This window comes from Haemaphysalis longicornis, unplaced genomic scaffold, assembly GCF_048455015.1.
Source record: "Haemaphysalis longicornis isolate Haplotype H1 unplaced genomic scaffold, Haemaphysalis longicornis Haplotype H1 scaffold_6, whole genome shotgun sequence".
Classification (NCBI taxonomy): Eukaryota; Metazoa; Arthropoda; class Arachnida; order Ixodida; family Ixodidae; genus Haemaphysalis; species Haemaphysalis longicornis.
In genome coordinates, this window is record NW_027526407.1 from 117,876,071 (window position 1) to 117,898,366 (window position 22,296).

At 45.3% G+C, this 22,296-nt stretch overlaps 1 long non-coding RNA gene and 2 other non-coding genes across 3 annotated transcripts in view; all 3 read left to right on the top strand.

Annotated features, from left to right (window-relative positions):
* The first annotated feature begins 3,925 nt into the window (after positions 1-3,925).
* The window catches only part of LOC144141912 (uncharacterized), a 72,102-nt gene continuing 53,731 nt past the window's right edge, over positions 3,926-22,296 (top strand). Inside the window, exon 1 of the long non-coding RNA XR_013316742.1 lies at positions 3,926-4,065. This is a non-coding gene — a long non-coding RNA (uncharacterized LOC144141912). The remainder of the gene's footprint in view (positions 4,066-22,296) is intronic.
* Positions 5,405-5,482, top strand: Trnat-cgu (transfer RNA threonine (anticodon CGU)). Its single transcript has one exon. It is a non-coding gene; the product is annotated as a tRNA-Thr (tRNA).
* Positions 14,338-14,410, top strand: Trnat-ggu (transfer RNA threonine (anticodon GGU)). Its single transcript has one exon. It is a non-coding gene; the product is annotated as a tRNA-Thr (tRNA).

Here is a 22,296-nt window from a genome sequence, read left to right on the forward strand (position 1 = left end):
CTAAAGTGAGTTAACATAATTGTCAATTACGTTACAGGAATAACCGAAGGCAAGCCATTTTGTAGCACAATGACATGGACTTCAACCCGTACAAACTGGCTTCGTTCTACTTTCTACAGCACAGACGCACCACAGCGTCTTTTCTACACTAACAAAGCAATAGAAATACTTCAGGGAGTGGCCTTGATCTCAAACTGCCGCCCTAAATAAGACTTCATCAGAAGGTTTCAAATAAAAAGGCCCGTAATGAGCTATGTGGCAGAGATACAGTATGTTAGCTGGCTCGCGTGCACATGCGAGGTAGTTGGTCACATTGTTTATTGTCGGAATTGATAGGGTATTATAATGATGCAGATGGCCAGACGAGAGGGGTGAAGTATTTACCAAAAAGTTTTGAGAGTGCGGCATTAATAAAAAGGTTTAATGGATATTATCTTTGAGTTCTTTGACACTGATTAAAAGCAAGAGTAAATGCAGGTTGCAGTTTCTTCTGGGTGATGTGATTATGGATGAATAACGAGACACTATAAAATAGTTGGCAATAAATGTGCCTTGTAGGTCGTTCTTTTGGGAAAGGTATCTTCACATCATATTGAAAACCTGCTAGCAGTTTGAGCTAGATGGCCGAGAGTCACAGGGAGAAAGACATTGAACTGGTCCATTTACAAACCGCTGTGTCCTAACATTTGTTGCGCTATGTCTTCCTATTTCATATTAGAAATATTCTGCAACCACCTAGGTGTTCTAACATTGATGAAAAATGAAAAATTACAAATAAAACTACACTGATTGTACTGTCAAATGCCTGCATAACGAAACATGTTGAACCAGGATACTTGATCCTTTACTCGCCACTTGGTTGTATTCGTTGCGCAATTCACTGACCTTGGATTAAGTAGATACACACGCTGCAAAAAATATCGGTATTTGAACTGCAACATGCGAAAAGTCAAGAATTGTCATCCGCATCGGGGTATGAAGCACTCATCGCACAACCATGGTTGACCTTAGCCTGCTGCCAACGTTCACGGAGGTGTGCTGCAGCTCGGGGTCACGGATTGACGAGATAAATAACTGTATCGTGTCAAACGCTGCTACCACGTAGCAGAAAGTAGTTAACTTCTCTTCGCTTGACTGGTCTTCAGCCTCTTCATCGCTGCTCGCCTAATTATTTGTGTCATCCCTTTTTTCTTAATGGCGTTCATGATATGTCAGTTGTAAGTTCAAAGTAAACAAGGACGTGCTCATGCACCGAGATGTAATGCAAGGCCGCCACAACAGATGCAGCATCGCCACACGCATCGTACTCGTTTATTTATTCTTGCAGGTCCATGAATGGACTGCATGACCCTTGGCTGTCAGCAAACCAATCTCCTGCGCTTTACCACGTGTGAGGCTTGGCATAATCAGAATCAAACAATAAATACGCGATTGAGAACCAAGAAGTTTTTTTATTAAAACCGCAAATCAACTGTAGTGGTGTTCGATTCAATCGCGTTCAAAATTTATTCAAAACACATCAACATAACCAGGCCTTAAGACGTGCTTAGAGGTACTTGCTTTTTTGTAGTATAAACATTCGTTGTAGCGGCCTTAAACTGTATACTTGTTCTGCGAAATTGTTTTTTCCATCGAGACTATAGCGTATACGACAATCAAGGATTGAGCCATAATATCAAACGAGCCGTCATTGGCAGCACTCCCATTTTATTGCAGAAAAAAAGCTCTTTGATCCCTACAGTTGTGGAACTCCGCACAAAAATAGATATGCGATATGACCGGCGGATGTTTAGGTTACAGGCGGAAGAATATTTTTCGCGAGGTTCTAGTATGGTTTTCTGGCTTTAGCTGTTTTCAAGCGAATACTCGCACATAAATGGTCTTCGTTCAATTATGAATAAATGCGGGCTTGAAAAGAATGGTTTAAAACACTGCCTAACAGAAAAAATGGCCGAGTTTGGGGTTTTTTTTTTTCGACGAAGGAAATATCAAACGCGAGATTTTCTGGTGCATAGTAATTTGGAGAGAAGTGACGGGACGTTTGCACGCATAATATTCTGCGTAGTAGAAATGGATGTGGAACCCAGGTCAGAGCATGAGTACTAAGCGTATTTAGGTGTTACCCTATTCTTTGTTAAGCCACAGGTCCCTGTTGTCTGTGTCTTCGGTACTGAGCGTATTTCGGGTCAAGTGGAGCTTCATTCAGGAATTTTTACGTTTTGATTATCAGATGCATTACACAGAGAATTTAGAACTGAACGTTTAAAATCCTAAATTATGGTGCTGAAACTCGGTTCGAGCACTTGAAGTAGGGCTACGGCCCGGTCTTTTTCAGTAACCTAGCTGGTAAAACGACGAATGCTCTCAAAAAATGTTTTTGGAAAAGTCTGGGTTCAGTCGTATTCACGTCGTCCATCCCGTACTGTGCCACAGCCATATGTATCGCTCGTTGTTTTTGCTGTAAATTTTCCTGACAACCTCAGCTACATCAAGTGTTCTAGTGACCGGGTGCAGGCGTTGACTCTTCCCTCGTAACGGTATGTTAGCAAGTTGCGGGTATATTGTCACGCCATTGGGACACAATTGTGAAAAGCGTTAAGGGCTCTGAATATCACCGTACTGAAGGACATGCACTATTTCCCTTCAGGGCATGTGCTCACACTGCCAGTTGGAGTTCTATCACCTCGCATTAGTCCAGTACGGTTACGGTAGGAAGGTAGGCGTCTAAGCATCCCCAGGAAGTTTGGTACCTCGTTGCCCAAGAGAAGCCCAAGTATTTGTTAAAAAGCCGTTATGCGTACTAAAATACCCATTGCCTATTGATGTGCTACAATTAAAACATGAATGATAAATACAATTTGTTGTTTTTGAGAATCGGCGACACCACAATTAGTGTGTTTCCACGCAAATTGTTCGCAAAAGTGAAAGAATAAAAAATATTGGTGAACACAGTGTGCATTTAATACATAGAGCCCATGCAAATGTAGAAAAAACGCTTAATTTGGATGGCTGGAAAATGCTAGACATTGCTTCGTCTGCCTTATGTCCGCCGTGCAGAACGATTACTTGGTAAATCTGTGCCTGGGTTGGCATGTGCTGGATATTTTTCAACAATATTTTGGCGGACATATATGGCCAGATTGTCTTATTATTTTCGTTTTGGTAACAGCACATCTAGATGATGTGCAATATGCCATTGGTAATAGGGCGGATGTCCTAGTTGTTCTTCAACCGTCGTTAAAAAGCACAGTTGCGGGGCGGATGCTTACTGTGCTGGGTAGAGCTGACTGGATTGCATTTTGGGCTGAGAACCCAATCCTGCATAGCCATTGCCCCATAGTCATGTGAGCGGAGATGTCAATGTATGCATCATATGGCAAGAACGCCATAGCGTACCCAAACTCCTGTAAGAGTCTAGCTCGTTTAGGCAGAGCGCATGAATATAAATGTTGCACAAAGACAAGCCCACGTAGGACATCTTTACGTTAATATTGGGTCAGTCCAATAATTTTTGAAGAGGCTGTTTTGTGTACCGAGCAGGTTAACGACCTTTGTACAAACTTCCCGTGGCATTAGTAAATAGAAAAACACGAATTCAAACTAATTGCGTTGAAAACAGATTCTCTAGAATTGTGAACTTTTCGCTTTGTTTTGAGTATATAACAAGCAATTTTGGCAGGAGTCAATTCTATTTAAGGAAGCAAGGCTGACACAGCAGCAAATGTAACATTTAGCACAAGACTGACGCCAACAGGCACACGTTGCAAGCGTTGAAAATTATCTTTGTTAGCTTTATTGGTTGAACTTACCAGGATGAAGTATTTAAAATAGAAGGAAAACTGCCAGCTGTGAAGTGCGAGGGAGGCTCATATTACTTCTCCTTCTTCTCCTTATCTCCTTGTTTGCTTCACTTCATACTTACTGATGCGGCCCCACTTTAGCCTCACGGTTTTTTCGAGAGCAGCGTGGCTGTCTTCTTTTAGGTTTCTGGCGTTGTTTACAGTTTGTTGGTCAACTCAAAGTAATCTAGTTAGCCAGCCGCCGGTCCCTCTCGACCTCAGAGACGTAAGTTAGCCTTTTTCAAGCTTTACCTTTCTATATAAGAAGCTTGTGTTTTTTGCTCTGCTTATGATGCTGAGTCTTTAAAGTGTGAACACTGTGTTATGATGATAAGTTATGAGGATGAATACGCTGAGGCAAAATTTCAAAAACCTGTAAAAATGGGCAGTGTTACATTATTATGGTTTTTGCGCTGTCAATTACTCAGCATGTTTTCCCGCTAAAGATACTAAGTTCGCTATATTGCCTCATAAAATATTTCTAAGTGGTGCGGATATCTCGTAGAACCAATTCTCACCTAGCTCCGTATCTTACTTAACTGTAGTTCACCTTATACTACAATACCTCATCATCATCATCGCCAGCCGGAGACTGGTATTGCTCGCTGAACGACAGTATTTTAAAGATTTCCGCCACGCCAATCGTCTTCCAGCTGAATCGTCTTCCAGGTGAAAGACACTGGAGGTACATTGTCCGCGAAACATAAATGAGCGGCCATCGGCGTTTCAAACACATTTTCGGCATTCGAGGCTGCCAATACGAGCAAAATAATGTGTCCAGCGCCTCTATCTACCAGGACAATTTGTTGCTTAATAACGGTACATCGCAGTGGAGCCTCAGCAGGCTCAAGGTTAGCTACATTGCTAACAAGGGGAAGCCGAACCGACATTTTTTCGCTAGGAAACTGCTGAATATGTCTACAGCCTACCACTGTCATCTGATGCCAGGCTGCAAAAGACCACTGACGGTATTTTAACGTGGGTTTTCGAATTAGGGCTCACTGTTAGCGGATTTCGTTACACGCTTTGCAAATGCTGATGACTTTAGCAACCAAATTATGGTATTTGAACAGCAGCATTCGGAGTACGGCGTCGTCAATGCAATTGAGGATGTGATTTATCTTTTCTAACTCGCTCACAGCGTTGTTCCCCATTTTTCAAAAGTCGGCGACGTCTTCCATGTAGGCCGAGAAAGGTTCTTTGGTTTTCTTACCTTGTTCGCGCAAATGCTGTGTAGCCCGCAGTATTCGGAGTGCAGGGTGCTCCATAACGTCTGCTAAGCTGTCGTGTAAATCTAATTAAACGGCAATAACGTAATCATGTTTTAAAATCACGGGTTAACGACCTCGATTAGGTCGAAAATATGTTGGTGCCATAGATTGCTTAAGAGGGTACAGCGCTGGTCTACCACTTTAGATATGTCGTAGTCACTCGAGTCATGGGACCGGGGTTAAAAAGGAGGTCCCCTTTACCCCGAGTAGCCCGACTGGCGCTGGCTACGACCCCCAAGTGCAGGAAACAAAAACTACCTTCACGTAAATACCAGAGAAAATATTGGGGAAACAGCCCCGCTGGTGGCGTAGTGGTCATCGCACCAGACTCGTATTCTGGAGGTCATGGGTTCGGATCCCACACGCGTGGCATTTGTTCACCATTTTCTTTGTGTCTCAAAAAAATTCTTCATCTGTCTCTATGACATACGCATTCTCCCCTTTGTTTTCCGAGATTTGCTTGACTGCCAACCGTTATTGCGGTCTTAATTCCACGATCCCCTCATTTTCCCATTCTCATTCGCTATATATATATATATATATATATATATATATATATATATATATATATATATATATATATATATATATATATATATATATATATATACATATATAAATATATATATATGTATATATATATATATCCGGTATTCTGGAGGTCGCGGGTTCGGATCCCACATGGCGGGCATTTTTTATCCACTTTCTTTCTTTCTTTCTAAATTCTTTATCTGTTTGAATGACCTACCGTATCCTCCCCTTTGCTTTCCGAGGTTTTCTGGACTGCCAAACTTTATTTCTGTCGTTTTTTCAACGAGCCCCTCATTTCCTATTCTGATTCGCTATATATATATATATATATATATATATATGTATATGTATATATATATAGTTAGGGAATGAGGGGATCGCTAACGAAAATACAGAAAGATAGGTCAGCAGTCTTCATCGCCTAAGAAGGCATAGGGGTAGGATTAGGCGATTTTTTACGATGGTTAGTGAGGTTATTATTTTTAAAAAAAACGTAACAAGGAAAGAAAGAAAGAAAAACACTCGCCCAGAGTGGGGACCGATCCCACGCCTTTCGATTAGATCTCGAATGTCTTACCAATTCGGTTATCTGGGCGACTATGTTATCCTTCACTTTCTGCGGTATTTATATTTACTACAACTGTATCTGACGCTTAAGGGTGGTAGCCAGCGCCACTCTGACTATACGGGGAGAAGGTGACCTTGTTTGCAACCCCCGGGGAGTTACTCGAACGTCTACAGCCTGTCAGGAGCGGGCAACTGGCGGGAAACCCTCTTACGCTGCCTTGGCATCAAGGCTGCCAGATCCGAGACCCTCGCTAAGCTTTCGCATAATATGGTTAGGAAATGGGGGCTCGTTGAGGAAAATACAGAAAGATAGGTCGGCGTCTCGGAGGGTCTCGGAACTGGCAGCCTTGGTGCCAAGGTAGCGTAAGAGGGTTTTCCGCCAGTTGCCCGCTCCTGACAGGCTGTAGACGTTCTAGCAACGCCCCGACGGTAGCAAAGAAGGCACCCTTCTCCCCATATAGTAAGAGTGGCTCTGGCTACCACCCTTGCGTCTGATGCAGTTGTAGTAAATATAAATACCCCAGAAAGTGCAGGATACCACAGTTGCCCGGATACCCGAATTGGTAAGGCATTCAAGATCTAATCGAAAAGCGTGGGTTCCGTCCCCACTCTGGGCGCGTGTTTTTCTTTCTTTCCTTGTTACGTAACTTTAAAAATGTTAACCCCACTAACCATCGTAAAAAATAGCCTAAACATTCCCCTATGCCTCCTTAGGCGTTGAAGACTGCCGACCTATCTTTCTGTCTCTCTCTCTCTCTCTCGTATATATAGTCCACCAGGGGTTACAAATGCCGTTTTGGGGCGATCAGCGTCCGCAATAAGTACATGCCAATATGCGGATCGCCATTCAAGAGCCGAGACAAACTTGCCCAATGCAAGCTTTCAGAGCGTCATCGATGCGTGGGAGCGGATGGACTTCTTTGCAGGTGATATTGTTGAGGCGACGGTATTCTACGCAGAAGGGAATAGATACATTCTTTTCCTTGGCGAGAACGACAGGAGATGCCAACGGGCTACTTGAGGGTCGAACAACTCCACGCTGAAGCATGTCATCCACATGCTGCTCGATGGTGCGGCGCCCGGCTTCGGAAACGTGATAAGGACGCTGCCATCTGTACCAATGTCGATGGTGTTCTCGACTGTAGATGTGCCGCCAAGCACACTTTGGGACAAATGGAATGGTGATTGAAGTCGTTGGAGTAGCGCCAAAAGTTGGACTTGCTGGGTAGGGTCTAGACCGTCGTCAACAGAGGCAAAAAACATCAGTCGATGTGCCCGCCGTAGGCCGACAAGGGTCAAGTTCGTCCACCTGAACACAAGTCATGCAGTCCAATATATCTATCCCACTACTCGGATCTATGTATTCCAAGCTGCCAAATGTTTCACTCTCCAGAAGAGCAGACGTCGCCGGAGACACGTTACTGACAAACAGTTTGCTCGTTCCAGCCCTGAGAGTAAGAACGGGAAACAGCAGGGGAAATAATTTGCGGTGGCTAAAAAACGTCAGATGGCGTAAACAGCGCATTGGCGTCAGTCGTGCCCACGCTGCACACAGGCACACAAACAGAAGAATAAGCCGGGACATCGTTAATGGTTAAAATGACAAGTTTTGTAGTGGGGGCACCTTTGCTTTTATCAAATAGCGCGTCACAGAAAAAAAACTCAACGTCTTCCCGCGCAGAGTTAATCACTGGGTTATGACGTAAAAGGAAGTCTCACCCTAATATGATGTCGTGTGATCGCGCCGGTAGCGCTATGCATTCAATGAAGTAGAGTACATCCTGAATAACAACTCTAGCCGTGCAAACGGCCATTGGTTCAATGCTGCGCGCACTTGCGTTTCGAAGCGACAGTCCATGCAGAGGAGTCGTGACATTGTGTAATGCACGGCATAGATCGGCGTTTATGACGGAAACAGCAGGTCCTGTGTCTACAAGGGAGACCGTTTGAAAACGTTCTACATTAACACCGATAACATTGGTAGGGGAAGGAAGAAGATGAGGCCTTGGAAATTTCGACGCCGGTGGAGTTCTTGCCCCAAGAATTGCGGCAACTAGTTTTCCGTGTCTTCGAAACCAGGACGACGTCGCATCGCAGAAAGTGAGCGACGACGTGGGGATGAAGAAAGTTGGTCAGTAAACGTGGTGTGATCCGTAGAACGAAGTGCAGTAGGGAAACGAAATGGCGCCTGGGCTTGATGGGACGGCGGAAAACTGGCGTATGTAGCGTCCCATAGTGATGGCGGTCGGCGCCGGCAGTAGTGTGCGGTGAGCCAGCTACTCTACAAGCAAATCTAATAGGGCGATTATCCGGAGTACGCCATGGACCATATGTCTGGGGATTAAACCGAGCAGGCGGAGCTCTGTTGGGACAGCTCGAGTGCGCACTGACAACGTCGGCGAATAAGTCAGGGCCCAATCCGGCAATTGTCTCGCGGCGATGTCAGCGTATGTAATGGGCGCGGCAATCGGCACGTATTGCAGAGAAAGCCGAAGTGCTTCGGAAAATTGTTCTCGAATAACATGCTCAAGAGAAGGTGGTAGCGTCGACACAGGTTTTGCCGTGGCAGGTATAAGGGGCAACTTATGGACTAATCCTTTCGCTCGAAGTGCTTCATTTACGAAATCAAAGAAGGATCGGCGTACATCGCTGACAAACTCAATTCACAGTCATCCTGTTCAAGAGATTGTCGAGTGAGGTCAGGTTGTCTCCATAACTCAACGAAGCTTTTTCACACATTCACAACTTCTGTGACTGTGCGTGAATTCCTCTACAAATACATTTCGAAAGCATCGTCATCTATTCCTTTTTAAGATGTGCTTTATCTTATCAGCTTCTTGCATAGAGTGGTCGACACACCGACACAGGTCGCGTACGTCTTCAGTGTAATTTTTGAAGTTGTCACCGACCTGGTGGGCTCATAAGAGACAAGCGCAACTGCTCTCGAAGCTTCCGCAGAGCTGGGCGACCGAAAACCGCACAAAATTTGTCCTTGAACTCAGTCCATGTCTTAATGCGACGCTGGTTATTCTGGTACCAAAGGTCGGCGACGCCGGTCAGGGGGAAGATCACGTTATTGAGTTTGAAAACGTCGACCCTCCGGTTGTATGTGGTCACCCGCTCATACGATGCGAGCCAATCTTTTGCGTCGTTTTCATGGATGCCGTTGAAGTCTGTCGGGTATCGGTCACGCACGGCACCGAAGGACATCGAAGGTGGAGTCCAAGGCGTAGCGCATTGGCTGGCTTCGCTGGTCAACACTTCGGAACGTTTTCGGCTCCGGAGAACCAGGATTGGATCGGGACCCCTGCACCTCACCACTTCAAATGAGAGGTCAACTTGATTTGGCTGCACTTTGTGCACTACTTCACAAAATTGTCGTGCAATTGAAACGCCAGTTCTTTCAGTGCGAGTGCAGCCGTACACTAGCGCTTACCGTGCATCAGCCGAATCGAGGGCAAAAGTGCGCAAACGTCCTCTTGGGCGGTCCGTGTTTGGGCGCTCGCGTTTTTTTTTTCAAAATGGTGTCACCCTGCACTCACCTGGTGTTTTATACTCAAATGCACTATCTTGTTGCACGTGACGACCATTGTCGTCTAAAGTGGGGAGCGACGTCGTTATACTCAGTTTACTGACACAAGTGTCATGCTGGAGCCGTCTACTACTTTGCGCACCAAAACACGCGCCAAAGCACGCTGCACCTTGCACGAAACGAGAACTCGCACCGAGGCTAGTGCAGAAGTGTCGAACGCATGCAGCACAGCGTCAAATCGAGTACGAGAGTGCTGCACCGCCTCAAATGGTGCAGAAAACGTAGCCAAATCGAGGAGACCAGAGGTTTATGGCAAAAGTTGCTGTGCAGGCTAAAGATAAGCAGGGTACAGTCCGAGCACAGTCGACGCTTGGAGACAAAGACAGTGCCAGGAAAACCCGTGGGTCTGCGCGATGGCGGTGCGGCTTCGATATTCGGCTTTTGCTAGCGATGATGATAAGGTGGCGCACATCTCCAGCAGGGGATTGGCGATGGTCCTCATTCTTCCGGTGAACGTTGCCAATATTCTGCATTGCAATATATATATATATATATATATATATATATATATATATATATATATATATATATATATATATATATATATATATATATATATATATATATATATATAGTTTGGAAGTGAGGGGCTCGTTAGGGCATACCGAAAGAAATGCCGGCAGTCTACAACACCAAAGAAGGCATAGGGAATGGTTGGACTTTTTTTCGGTCCCCACACCGGGCGCTGTTTTTCTTTCTTTTTTTCTCACGTAAATTATTAAAAAAATAATGTAACATCAATAACGGTAAAAAAATAGCCTAACCATTCCCCTATGCCTTCTTTGTAGTTGTAGACTGCCGGCATTTCTTTCTGTACATATATATATATATATATATATATATATATATATATATATATATAGCGAATCAGAATAAGAAATGAGGGGCTCGTTGAAAGTAAGACAGAAACAAGAATTGGCAGTCAAGAATACCTCGGAAAGCAAAGGGGAGGATGTAGTAGCTCAAGATAAAGAATTTGGAAAATAGGCAAGTGGAGAAAAAATGCCCGCCAGGTGGGATTCAAACCCACGACCTCCAGAATACCGGTCTTGTGCGATAACCACTACGCCACCGGCGGGGCTACTTTAGCCTCCACTTTCTGGGGCATTTATGTTCAGGTGTTTTTATTTCCTGCGCTTGGGGGTGGTAGCCAGCGCCACTCGGACTACTGGGGGTGAAGGGGACCTTCTTTTTAACCCCCGGGCCCTGACTCGAGCGTCTACGACATGTCCAGAGTGGTCGACCAGCGTTGAACCCTCTTAAGCTCCCTATGGCGCCAAGACTGCCAGAACAGAGGCCCTCGCTATGCATGTAGCGAATCAGAATAGGAAATGAGGGGCTCGTTGAAAATAAGACAGAAATAAGAATTGGCAGTCAAGAAGGCCTCGGAAAGAAAAGGAGAGGATGTAGTAGCTCAAGATAAAGAATTTGGAAAATAAGAAAGTGGAGAAAAGATGCCCGCCAGGTGCGATCCGAACCCACGACCTCCAGAATACCGGTCTGGTGCGATAACCACTATGCTACCGGCGGGGCTACTTTAGCCTCCACTTTCTGGGGTATTATATGTTCAGGTGTTTTTGTTTCCTGCGCTTGGGGGTGGTAGCCAGCGCCACTCGGACTACTCGGTGTGAAGGGGACCTTCTTTTTAACCCCCGGGCCGTGACTCGAGCGTCTACGGCATGTCCGGAGTGGTCGACCAGCGTTGACCACTATATATATATAAACATATATATATATATATATATATATATATATATATATATATATATATATATCGAGTCTGAATGGGAATATGATGTGCTGATTGAGTTAACATTGATAGAAGGGTTGGCAGTAAAAAAAATTTGGAAACCACAGGGGAGAATTTGGTAGGTCATTGAAACACATCACGCATTTGGAAAGACGGAGGAAAAGTGGAGAAAAATGCGCGTTCTTCCTGTTTTTTAAATTCGTCATCCGTTTGCAAAACCTACCGCATTCTCCCCTTACCTTTCCGAGATTTTGGTGACTGCAAACCCTTATGTTTATATATACAGAACCACTCAAAGAAACATTTGGAAGAGCCAGATGAAATATATTAGAAAATGGTTGACTCACAATTACCAACAAAAGGAGTTTTTACTGGCGTTGCGAATACATGACCAGTCGAAACCTCAGTAAGATTATACAGTGTGTAAGGATACTCAGATCAAGAAGTAAGTACTCAAATCAAGCAAGGTTGCTAAGCTGGTTACCACTGTTTATATTTGTAATCGTGAGCAAAAACTTGTATATACATATATATCTATATATATATATATATATATATATATATATATATATATATATATATATATGGTTAGTAAATGAGGGGCTCGTTAGGAAATACAGAAAGAAATGCGGGCAGTCTACAACGCCAAACAAGGCATAGGGGAATGGTTAGACTGTATTTTTTTTTACCGTTAGTGAAATTATATATATATATTTTTTTTTCATATTAATTGAAGCGAGAAAAAAAGAAAGAAAGAAAAACACGCACCCAGAGCGAAAGGCGTGGGTTCGGTCCCAATTCTGGGCGCGTGTTTTTCTTTCTTTCTTTCTTTCTCGCTTCAATTAATATGAAAAAATATATATATATATAATTTCACTAACGGTAAAAAAAAAATACAGTCCAACCATTCCCCTATGCCTTCTTTGGCGTTGTAGACTGCCCGCATTTCTTTGTATATATATATATATATATATATATATTTTTTATACATATTTATATATATATATATTATATATATATATATATGTATTCATATATATTGGCAGATTGTCTTATCCTTTTGGTTTCGGTAACAGCTCATCGAGGTGATGTGCAATATATCATTGCTAATAGGTTGGATGTCCTAGTTGTACTTCAAGCGTCGTTAAAAAGCACAGTTGCGCGGTGGACGCTTACTATATTGCATACAGCCGACTGGATTGCATTTTGGGCTGAGAATTCAATGCTGCATAGCCGTTGCCCCATAGTCTTCTCATAGTCATAGTCCAGCCTTTAGTGGAGCTCTGGTGATTTATGAACTTTAGTTAACAGCTCAATTCATGTCATAAACACCGCTCACAACTCGTCGTTCCTGTAGTTGCTGTGCCTCTTTTACGGTCGGAAGCATAGTTCTTTGCTATAGCCAGTATACCTGTTTTGAAGATCCTGATATCTTCTGTGCGGTGGCCCAGCTTGAATGCACAGGGGGTGCGAGGTGCGGAGGGTGCATACTTTAGTGAGTTTCAAATTCAGAAAGATGAAATTTCCTCTTCTATCCAATTTCTTCAAGGGCAGTTTTCCTGAACACTTTCCTGCTCTGAATAAATCAACAATTTTTACAATCGTAGCCTGACCAAGTTAGTTGTATATAAAACCCGAACGAATGCGTTTTGGAAGTGTTTTGGCTCTACACAAAACACTCAGGAACATTCTTTGTAATTACCTACACGCAAAACGTAAGTACAGTTCTTGACAATTTTTCTTCGAAATGTTATAATCGATAAACTTCGCTTAAAAGGTTTCGCAATGCTCATTGTATAAGAGATCAAAGAAGGCCCCTTATTTCAGGTCTATTTGCGATGTTGGCTTGCACAGTGACGTTCCTGACTGAGTACCAGTGAAAACGTCCATCAACCACTGTTTATATAATTAATCATGAGTTAACGTTTTTCTGAATACATACATACAATATATATATATATATATATATATATATATATATATATATAGATATACGCATGACTTACTTGTTCTGCGATGGGCTTTTTCCCATGATTGCTGTTTCAAAGATTCAATAATTCAGATGACAAGCCACGCAGAATTCTATTACAAACGACAATGGTTCAAGATGGTCACCCATTCCCAACGTCTCATGAAAAGTGAGGTTCGAACTTTCCGCTTTGATTACCACGATATCTGCCACCTGCTTCTTTTTAATGGTACCTTCCTTATCGACTGGTTTTTCTGGCCAATTTTACAGCACGTGGGATTGAGTACCTGTTGCCTTTCGTATCTTCGGCCCCGTGTGTCACCTCGGTGTATGCCTCCGCTCCTCTGCATGGCGCGAGGTGTGCGTCATTTTTTGCGAGATGGCGATCCTTACAAGCTTTCATGACTAGGCAATAGAAATTTATATATATATATATATATATATATATATATATATATATATATATATATATATATATATATATATATATATATATATATAGGCTTTCCGAGGTTTTCTTCACTGCCAACCCTTATTCTGTCCTAATTCACTGAGCCCCTCATTTCCCATTTTTCTTATTCGCTACATGCATAGCGAAGGCCTCTGTTCTGGAAGTCTTGGTGCAAAGGTAGCTTAAGAGGGTTCAACGCTGGCCGACCACTCTCGACATGTTGTAGACACTCGAGTCGCGGCCTGGGATTTAAATAGAAGGTCCCCTTCACACCGAGTAGTCCCAGTGGCACTGGCTACCACCCCCAATTGCAGGAAACAAAATATACCTTAACATAAATACCCAATAAAGTGGTGGGGAAACAGCCCCGCCGGTAGCGTAGTGGTTATCGCACCAGACTGGTATTCTGGAGGTCGTGGGTTCGGATCCCACCCGGCGGGCATTTTTTCACCACTTTCTCTCGCACCCAAAAAAAATTCTTCATTTCCTTCTATGACGTAACGCATTCCCCCTGTGCTTTCCGAGGTTTTCTTGACTGCCAACCCTTATTCTGTCCTAATTCACTGAGCCCCTCACTTCCCATTTTTGTGATTCGTTACATGCATAGCAAGAGCCTCTGTTCTGGCAGTCTTGGTGCCAAAGGTAGCTAAAGAGGGTTCAACGCTAATCGACCACTCTCAACATGGCGTAGACACTCGAGTCACGGCCCGGAGGTTAAAAAGAAGGTCCCCTTCACCCCGAGTAGTCCGAGTGGCGCTGGCTACCACCCCCAAGTGCAGGAAACAAAATAAACCTTAACATAAATACCCAATAAAGTGTTCGGGAAACAGCCCCGCCGGTGGCGTAGTGGTTATCGCACCAGAACGGTATTCGGGAGTTCGTTGGTTCAGATCCCACCCGGCGGGCATTTTTTCACCACTTTCTTTCTGACTCATAAAAAATTCTTCATTTCTTTCTATGACATAACGCATTCCCCCCTTTGATTTCCGAGGCTTTCTTGACTGCCAACCCTTATTCTGTCCTACTTCACTGAGCCCCTCATTTCCTATTTTTCTGATTCGCTATATATATATATATATATATATATATATATATATATATATATATATATCATTACACATCTCATGATTATAACCAGGAAGCAATTTTTAAATTGTACCGTGTGATTCCTATCATCGAGACCTTTAATTTGACACTTTACAAGCACTGGTATCCTCACATTGACTTTTAATGTAATCTATGACGCACGTGGCCATCTCATGACTATAACCAGCAAGCAATTTTTAATTTGTCCCACGTGACTCCTCTCATAGAGACCTATAATTTGATACCTCACAAGCCCTCGCCGCGTGACATTGACATTTACCCCAATTTATGACTCACGTAACTATCTCATGACTACAACTAGGAAGCAATTTCTAAATTCTTCCTCGTGACTCTCCTCATCAAGACCTATAATTTGATACCTGACAAGCCCTAGTATCCTCACATTGACTTTTAACGTAATCTATGACGCACATGGCCATCTCATGACTATAACCAGGAAGCAATCTTTAGGTTGTCCCACGTGACTTCCCTCATCAGGACCTCAAATTTGATACCTCACAAACCCTAGTGGCATCAAGTTGACTTTTAACCCAATCTATGACTCGCGTACTGTCTCATGACTATAACCAGGCAGCGATTTCTAATTTGTACCACGTGATTCCACTCCTCGAGACCTTTATTTTGGTTCCTCACAAGCCCTAGTGGCCTCACATTGACTTTTAACGCAATCTCTCACTCACGTGACCATCTCATGACTATAACCAGGACGCGATTTTTAATTTGTACTACGTTATTCTCCTCATCGAGACCTCTAATTTGATGCCTCACAAACCCTAGCGGCATCAAGTTGACTTTAACCCAATCTATGACTCACGTGACTATCTCATGACTACAACCAGGAAGCAATTTTTAATTTGTCCTAAGTGACTTCCGTAAGATTGACTTTTAACGTAATCTCTCACTCACGTGACCATCTCATGACTATAACCAGGACGCGATTTTTAATTTGTACTACGTTATTCTCCTCATCGAGACCTCTAAATTGATGCCTCACAAACCCTAGCGGCACCAAGTTGACTTTACCCCAATCTATGACTCACGTGACTATCTCATGACTACAACCAGGAAGCAATTTTTAATTTGCTCCACGTGACTGCTCATATCGAGACCTATAATTTGATACCTTACAAGCCCTAGCCGCATGACATTGACATTTAACCCAATATATGACTCACGTAACTATCTCATGACTACAACCAGGAAGCAATTTCTAATTTGTTGCACGTCATTTCCCTCATTGAGACCTTCATTTTGATACCCCACAAGCCCTAGTGGCCTTACCCTGACTTTAAATGTAATCTATGACTCACGTGACCATCTTATGACTATAACCAGGAAGCAATTTTTAATTTGTCCCAGGTGACTCTCCTCATCGAGACCTTTATTTTATGTGCCACAAGACGTAGTGACAACCCATTCACTTATAATGTAACCTATGACTCGCGTGACTATCTGATGACTATAACCAGGGCACGATTTTGAATTTGTACTACGTGATTCCCCTCACCGAGACTATAATTGGTACCTCAGGAGCTTTGGTTACATCAAATTGACTTTTATCCAAATCAATGACTAACGGATATTGAATGAAATACCTATATTAGGTAATTAATTAAACCGAACGCGTCTCGCCCGGACCTAATTTCTGACAAAAAAGTGAGTTTCGTATGACTAACATCATCACGGTAACGAGAGGTTGTCCCTTTTAGCAACACGGAAACACGCGTTCTGCACACCTACACGCCAAGGCCTGTCCCGACCATTTTTGAGATTTTCTTCCACGGGTGGCGCTGTTGAACGGCGCCCGCTGCGCCAGCTGTCTGTCCCACGTTCGGGTCCGTATTGGGTTTTGAGATTTAGGCATTCTGGCAGTTTCCCCCAAAAATTTTGAGTAAGCGAGCAATTGAAAAGCGTTAATTCATACCCATGACACCATCCGCGTATTCAGTATGTTAATTAGGCGAGAGTGCTAGATAGTCACGTGACTGTTTTATTGCGCAATTCTTAGATCGTCTCGTTAATCTGGTCACGTTAGCTAGTTCATCTAAATGGATGAAAATACACTGCGTCCGGATGGTTTGGTTGCCAACTAAATTACAGAGCGCTGTCATGTGTTGTGCACGGCGTGGGTCATGGATTATATTGGTTGGCGCCTGGATTATATTGGTTGGCGTCTGGAATACATTCACTGGCGATAGGGATTATATTCACTGGCGTTTGGATTATATTGAGCGGGTGTCCTGTAGGCAACGCGACTATAGTACGTCTCTAGGAATGACACGCTACCCCACCCATATTAGCGTTTCTCGTATTCACAATCCACGATTAGGGTTTAGTAGCGACGAATGAACTCGCATGGCATACTTAGTAAAAGCATCCATGAACCTCGATCTTCAATGTACGCACACCTCGCCGCGAACAGAAAACTACGACCAAATACGCTTCTAGGCTGATGGCTCCGGCAACCATGCAGCACTCTCGACCGAACGAACGCTGTCCGCATGGCGGATCAAGCAGGGAAAGCAGGACCCAGACGTCTGTTCTCCTATTGGTCAAGGAACAGTCTACGAGCGAGGCAGTGGGCGCAGCTTCGTCTTCCTCACTCGCTATCACTCGCCGCCTCCGCCCATCTCATTCTTTATTTTGAACACCCTCCTCCTCCCGCAAGAAGATTAAGGGATGGCTCATAAAAGTAGAGCCGTTGAATGAGCCGCTTGATTTCTTTCCCAGTTGACAGGCGGATTGCACAGGTTTGGACAATGTCGTCGCATCAGGGGGGCAACTTGGCCATGCGGCCGAGTCTCCAAAACATAGGGATTTATCCCCCGTCATGGATTACACCCACGTCTCTGGTTGAGAGTCGGCGGGGTGTGTGTAAGGGCGCTCCGTGAGCGGACCGCAGACGCAGCAGGTTTCCGTTCTGCCATCTCTGCCCTAGGCGCTTTGTGACAGTCTGTCGGTGACGTTACGGCGTCTTCACTCGGAGCTTCTTGAGGATGTCTGGAATTGCCTGAGGTTCCGGGGAGTCAGGTGTATCTTGGAGGCTGGTTACCTCGTCGACCAGACTAACCGATGGAGAGTAAATGTCTACACGTTCGCGCTGGTATGCAGTCCTGGCTTGTTTTTGGGTAGCGGAGCCTCGCATCGTATGCTCTTCTTCCTGACGTCGCGCCGTGGAGGTGAGACCATCTCACGTGTGCGATATTATCAGGAGAGTGTTTCCCATGAGACATGGTCAGCGCGCGAATATCTGGCGAAGAATGGTCTCTGCGATAGGTGTGGGCACCCAGAGGTATCCATACGATAGGGGATTCGACGGTGGCGAGGTGTGGAGTCAGCCGTGAAATTGTGTCCCTAGGTAACTTTCCAGTATAAATCTGACCTAACTAGGATGCTTCTGTGGTCGTCGATGTACGCCTACGCAAGCGAAGTGTTTTCGGCTGAAAGGCCATGCTTGTGCATGGGCCTCAGCGTGTCCTCGGTCATTTGGGGACTCCTAATGGCGGAGATGCTTGGGACCTTTAGGGCATCAATAAAAATGTGCTTGCCGTTGTTCTTGTTGGCCAGAGTAACCGACACGCGATGTCACTTCTGATCTGCGGTATGGTGGCTCTTGCTGAACGTTACCAACATGAGGTCCTCAACGCCTTCCACAGAGCAGCCAAGATCCCCTGATACGCCCCACCGAACAAATGTCCGCGGGCTGCCCGTGTCTAGCAGAACCCTAAGAAAATACTGATCGTTGGGACCCATCGCCCATCGCCCACGAGTGGCAAGTCGGCAGGTAGACTGTAGTGGGCCGTGTGATGCTGGTTGAGGCTGTCACAACCGAGGATGCCGAGTGGGAAGCTCTAGGCTCGGCGGACGGGCCCCCTTGACCAACTAAGTGGGCAGACCTGGTAGCCTGCGCGGGATATGGCTGAGCGACGACGCATATTAAAGTGTGATGCAGGCGATAACAATGGCTGCAGGACAAGGTTCTAGCAGTCTTGCAGGCACGTGCAACATGACTCTACTTGCCGCAGCGAAAGCAATGTCTGCCTGTCTGCAGTCACCGTTGCTTCTCGTCTAGTGACACATTCCCGGTGCAACGCGCGATGAACGGCCTCGCCTGTCACAAAGGGGCAATAGTACCGATGGGGCGGAGGTGGTGACTCCGCATGTAGCACAGCGTCCGACAGTGGAAAAAATCCTCATGCGCTGTCTGACTGGGGGCTAGAGGGCGTCGAACCTGAGTTCCGATGCGGTAAATGTGCCCTTCGTCCTGAATTTCCACCGAAATTTGTAGAAACTCCAACGTATCTTCAACTTGCTCTACATTACCGATAACCTCATTTGCTGTCGATTCTTGCAGGAGTTCGTGGTCATGCGGCAACGATTTTAGGAGGGCATGGTGGGTTATTGCAGCATCCTGGTCTGGCGCCACGCCTAGTCGCTCCAAGCCGCCGTCTCTCGACGCCCGCAGTTGTCTTCACTGGAATTAGGGCTAACAGGGCATCGACATTACGCGCTATCAATAGGTCTCTGGGGCTAAACCAGTCGTTGAGGATGTTTACAGCTGCGTCGTAGCCATACCCCGCAGGCCTGATGCCCTCAATCGTGGTCTTGTACAAGCGGAGATACTTGAATTTGTCGATTTTCGTCTAGTGTGGGTTTGTATGAACGCTAGCATCGAGTGGTTCCCAGAATCCCTGCCAGTCAAGAGAGTCCCCGAGAACGGAGCAGTCTGCAGCTTAAGGAGGGCGACACGGGGAACTAGCATGGAGGGATGAACTGTGGATTCGCTCACCATTACACCTTTCGTAGGCTCCCAAGCATCGGAGTTCCAGGGACCGGTGACACCAGAAGGCGACCGTCGGACAGTGTCCAGGCGGCCTTAATTTGGCGAATGCTGTGCTTGTAGTCCCATACTGTGGCACAGTCGGCTTGAAAGGCCACGTCCTTGAGTTGAGCGTGGATCTTGGCGTCCAGGGCGGCCAGCTCTGTCTGCTTCTCGGTAAGAAGAGTGACGTAGCCCTGAATTCGGTGCTTGAGACACGCGATCTTTGAGTAGAGCTTCGAGAGGGGCGATCGCCTTCGTAATGGCTGCGCACGGGCACCCCCTAAGTGGCTGTTCGCGCTACATCAAGGAAGAAACCGAGAGCCAGGTCGGGTTTTCGGCACCAGCATATGGCGGATCAAGCAAGGGAAGCAGGACCCAAACATCCGGGCTGCTTCTGAGCGATGAGGAGAGCAAGAGGGAGATAAACTTTATTGACAGCATCGTAATGTGGTGTTGGGTCCTCAGTCCAAGCCTCCATTGGAGACCCCTGCCGCCATGGCCATTTCCACCAGACGAAGCTTGGAATCTAGACCGGAGCTGGACAGCTTCTTCTCCCACTGCTCAGGGGAAGGGTGCGCTATTCTTTAAAGTTTGGGATTTGCGGAACACTCCCACACCATATGGTACAGGGTGCCCGGGGCAACGCAAAGTTTGCACAACGGGAAATACTTAATGGTATGGTGTAATTGAAGTTTTGACGGATGAGGAAACGTATTTGTTAGGAGGAGCCGGACGCAGTCCTCCTGCCCTTTGGTTAGAGATTTATGACCGGGGGGATAGATCATTGTTTGGCACTTACCGTACCCAGTTATGTCTTGATATGTACCCAAAGGACATGCAGTCTCTTACCTACACCCTCGAATAGCGTGGCGGGTTAGCTTTCGGGTGATGTCGTTGGCGGTCGTGTTGCCCTGGAGGGTTGAGTGGGCTGACGTCAAAAGAATCTTCACTTTTCTTTCGGGCGGCTTTTGGAGCAAGATATCCAGAGCCGTCTCGGAAATTCTACCATAAAGGAAATTTGGGCAAGCCTGTTGCGAGTCCCAGTGGCCGCAGCTTCGTCTTCCTCACTCACTACCACCGCCTGCCTGTGCCCATTTTATTCTTTATTTTCAACAGTGCGCATCAAAGCTTTCTTTCTTTAGTTTTTGAAGCACAAACAACCATCCTACATACCAAAGCACGTGTCGTGCGCAATGATCTGTGGCATCGGGTGAAATGATCGTCATTTCTGAAGTTTTAGCTAAATGGTGAGTTCAAAAGAAGGTGTCATCTGCGCCGCTGTAGCACAGTAGCGGCGCAGTCAGACAGTCGATGCAGAGGCGACAAGAACACTTTATTAGGTCATCAGCAATACGCACGAAAACAATTCTAAGGTTGTTCCTGCCGATATAACGACTAACATTGAACAAGTTTTTATTGTCTCCCGACACATTTGTTCCACATGGGCATGAATTTTGCCCGCACGCTTCACGAGGTTCCACACACGCAACACATGAGTAAAAAGACCAACTCAGCGAAATGTCTTAAATAAAGCAATTCCAACAGTACATATGAAAACACAATAAACGCGACCGCGGCCGTCATGCGTAAAGGAATAAAATTAGAGTCAAGCTGGCACACACAGACAACATCGTAAAGCAACACAAAAGCTTCCGACGTTAGCTTTGACTAACCTGAACGCTCACGCAACTATCCAAATAATCACAAGGAGTGACGAGGTCGGAATATGCTGCGTTGGGATTCCTATTTCCACAGCAACCAACCCGAATCTCAGCCCCCGGTCCGAACACCGGTAAAGGGGGAAATTCGCTTCTGCCACAGCAAATGGGAGTTGTTCACAGTTATTTAAATTAGATGGTCATGCGTTGAAAGGTACGCTTTTGCCACAACAATCATTACATGCACGCGCTCTGAGAGCTAACAAAAAGTACACGCTGAATACACAAGGTAACAGTAGGGTAAGTGAATATACACCTTTAGCTTCGCAATGGCAGCGCCGCTTGCCGACGCTCCTCCATGGAATCTACAGAAGGAGCGCAGCACAGCTGATAGTGGCTCAGGGGGTGTTTTGGCTCGCTTTTATTTCCTCTTGCCTTTCCGTGGTTTAAACAACTTATAATGATCACGTCTGTAAGCAAGCGGTAAGTTTTTATGGCACTTAAAATGAACAGCTGCGGCTTGGCAGAGCCATCGAACGCCAACAGAAGCTATGTAGGAGTTCGGTTTTCCCCGCCTCGAGACCATTATTACGGGCGTCAGCGACAGTAGCAGCATATCGCCACTGTCAGCTTCGAATACGTCAGGCACAAGTAGATTCTATTATCGGCTCGTGTAGACCTGATACGGGCCCAACGAGAAGTTGGCTTCGTCTTGCAGGGCGCACAGCGAACGCGGCTT